This window comes from Coturnix japonica, chromosome 2 (assembly GCF_054131305.1).
Source record: "Coturnix japonica strain WE chromosome 2, WE-NBRP24, whole genome shotgun sequence".
Lineage (NCBI taxonomy): Eukaryota > Metazoa > Chordata > Aves > Galliformes > Phasianidae > Coturnix > Coturnix japonica.
This window is the reverse complement of record NC_140664.1, coordinates 21,250,297-21,253,827: the sequence shown is the minus strand read 5'-3', so window position 1 is coordinate 21,253,827 and position 3,531 is coordinate 21,250,297. Positions and strand designations below refer to the sequence as shown.

The 3,531-nt window shown below is 38.8% G+C and overlaps 1 long non-coding RNA gene across 1 annotated transcript; it reads right to left on the bottom strand.

Moving 5' to 3' along the window:
* Window positions 1–784: 784 nt before the first annotated feature.
* Window positions 785–2,764, bottom strand: LOC107310348 (uncharacterized). Its single transcript, XR_014942483.1, has 2 exons — window positions 1,841–2,764; window positions 785–1,251 (listed from the first exon to the last, which is right to left on the bottom strand). It is a non-coding gene; the product is annotated as an uncharacterized LOC107310348 (long non-coding RNA).
* Between the last annotated feature and the right edge of the window lie 767 nt (window positions 2,765–3,531).

The window sequence follows — 3,531 nt, the reverse complement described above, 5'->3', positions numbered from 1 at the left end:
TTTTACTCTCCATGAGAATTTGTGGTACTCTCATAAAGTGTTCATTGTCTTTGCCATGGCATGCAAACCCTTGCAAAGTACACAGGCAGTCACATCAGGCTCTGAAATACACATCTGGATATTGCAGGTCTGCATCTTCTCATTGTGTTACTCTACACAGAGAGATGCTGTATTTGATTAAAATATATTTCCTCACCCATGGATGGCTTAGGATGGTTACACTCTCTCTTTTGTTTAATATTCTCTCTTAATGAGACTATTTCTATTTTTCACTAAAAGTGAGCAATTTCATCCTGCCACAGTTGTTCTTTTCTTTGACATACATATATTAAGTCTAATTTGCATGTATATATAAAAACTCCTTAGGGACAAAAATCAGTTCCGTCTTAATCTATACAGTACACTTGACATATAATATTTTTCTAAGCACCAGTGTGTACTTCCCCACCCATCATTTATTAATAGGCTTACCATCTGCATTCAACTTTAAATTCTACCAATTAATAGATGCAATCCTGGCAACATTTTGGGTACAGCTTTCATAATGTGTAAAATCTGATAAGCAATTCATTTTACGCTAAGGAATTTAACCCAATACCAACGAGACTGTAAGAATACATTTGTTCCAAAAACTTAAAATAAATTGATGTCTTTGGATGAGACAACTTTCATAGGCATTCATTTAAACGCTAAACCTCAGTAGCTGCACAGAGTTAACAAAAGTGCTCTTCGACTCCCACACAAGCTGACTCACACAAGATAACAAAACTATTAGCTCCTGAAAGAATTCTGAATTTTCCTTTATTATTCCAATGACTTCTCCAGTTTTGAGGGGCACAATTTCAGAAGTGTATAGTATAGAGGAAGTAATGTTTGGAAGTGGATGGGTGACCAGGTTATAAATCAAGGAAAAGACTGCTGTTGACAAGTGGCCTATGTCATCATCCCAACTGCAAAGTCCATCTGAAACTGAGAAATGTATCAGCTGTTACCATTAGTTTTGCCATTAGCCAGCAGCCCATTCCAAAGCAAGCATAATCGTTGTTCAGTTCCCACTTTTCACTGCATCCCTCTCATCTTTCTTTTTTTGTTGTTGCTGTCATTTCAAAACTCATTTCACATGTCCGCAGTTAATATGCCCACACTACTCATTTGTGTGTCCAAATGTCATTTTCTATGACTCACATGTTTTCTTCCTTCTGTCTCACTTTCTCGACAGTGAAATACTTTTTCCACTGGATCAATACAGACCTGTCAAACACAAATCTGAAGTTCATGAGCTGTAAATGTCAAAATGAGATCCGATATTTCTTTTTCATTTTGATTTGATTTGATTTTTGTTGTTTTGTTTTTTTCCAAACTAATGAGATGCCATACAGTTATTTCTAGGAACGTTATTTCTTAGCTTTGTGTAATACACCTGAATGTGTCAGTATTGAAGCAGTGATTTCCAAAACAGGTAACACAAATACAGCCATGTGTTTTTCTTCTCTATTTTGCCTGACTAGGGCCAAAATACATATAAATAATGAATAGAAAACAACATAATCCTTGGTGTTCTTGTCTTTTAGGCTACATCCAAGCTGGGGCTCATCAGAGCACTTCCAGACTCCTTGGGCTGAAATATTCACTCTGAAACTTTGGACTTGGGCAAAACCAAGCAAGCAACAGCAGCTGCTTCACTCTTGAATCTGCCTGGTTTCCCCACAGTGAAAGCCAGAATACATGATTCAGGTCTGCCAATGATCTGAACCTTCCAGGGTCTATGACTGCAGCAGTGCTGCTGTAATGCATGCACCAGTTTCTCTATACACAGCATTAAAAAAATAAACTCAGTTACCAAACAGTATGAGATGGATTAAGTCATGTGCAGGTAGTTCAGTATGATAGCCAAGGATGTCAAATAGCTGTCCAGAAGATAACTGTTCCTCTTACAACAAGAAAGCCTATGGAAAGGAAGGACAAGGAATTGTAAATCTCAAGTAGAGGTTTGTAGGAAATCATCAGAGAGAGGACTGTAAAAGGGACTTCACAGAACAGAAGGGCAGAGAAACCAAGGTGGCACTTCAGAGAAAATCAAGTGCAGAAATTCTTTAATGAGTCAGTCAGGTCAGAAGGAATGTTTTCCTGAAATGTAAAGAAAAAAAATGGACTGGGGAACGGAAAGTTGACTTTGGATTAAGATTAAATTTGAATTGAGAATATAATTTAAATTGAACATGTCTGAATGTGGTTATGGGAAAACTGCAGGAGGGAAATAGGGTGTACAGTAGGCTTGGTACCATTTGGCATCCATACTGACATCAAGAATGGGAATTCTTGGATCACACTTGAAGAAGATAAACAAACAAAACTCTCTGCTGATCTGTACACTGAGATGTAGAAATAAGACTAACTGCAACTACCACTTGATCTATTGATTAGACGCCACCAGATGATGAACTACAAGCTAATGGCAAGCTATTACCCAATTCAGTATAAAAGCAGTGGAGTAAATCAATACACAGAAGATATGTGACATTTTTCTATGCTTTCGGTGGGGGGAATACTAGCAACTTGCTGCATTCTTTTTAGTGTGGACAAGACAGATATACCTGTTAGGAACTACATTTTGCTCATTAAGATTCCATGGGACAATTATTGGGTTGGAAAAGACATTAAGGATCACCAAATTCCAGTTCCTCAGCCATAGGCAGATTTGCCAACTGCTAGATCAAGAATTATATCAGGCTGCCCATGGCCCCATCCAACCTGGCCTTCAACATTTCCAGGGATGAGACATCCACCACTTCTTTGGGCAGCCTGTGCCAGCACCATGCCAATCGCTCAGTGAAAAACCTGCTCCTGACATCTAATGTAAATCTCTCCTCCTTTAATTTAACACCATTACCCCTTCTCCTATCATTCTCTACCCGAGTAAAAGGTCGATTTTCCTCCTGTTTATAAACTCCCTCTAAATATTGGAAGGCCACAATGAGGATCTGATATGGACCTGCTATCCACAGATTGGTGGAACCTTTTTCAAACATATTTTTGAAGCAAGAAATTCCTGGCTTCTTACTGACTTCTCTGTATCCCCTCTATTTCTAGTATTAAGCTGTTTTCCAAAAAGCAATTCTGTATTCAGCTAATCCAAAACCCAACAATTTCCTAAACCTTCATCAAACCTCCACATCTTTCTTGTCTCCTATTCAAAGGGTCTCAGATTTTATAGGTTCTCTCCATAAGGGAACTACTCCATCTTCTTATTCATCTTATCTGTCTGTATCTTCTGTAATTCTGCTGTCCTTGTAAGCAGAGATCAGAATTGCGTTCAGAACCCAAGATGAGGTCCACAAGGATGATCAGAGGGCTGGAGCACCTCTCCTATGAAAAAAAAAAGTTGAGGGATTTGGGCTTTGTTAGCTTGAAGAAGAGAAGGCTCTGGGTAGACCTCATTGCAGGCTTCCAAGTACTTGAAGGGAGCTTACAAGCAGGAGAGGGACTGACTTTTTACACCATCCATCTAATAGTGATTGGACAAGGGGGAAT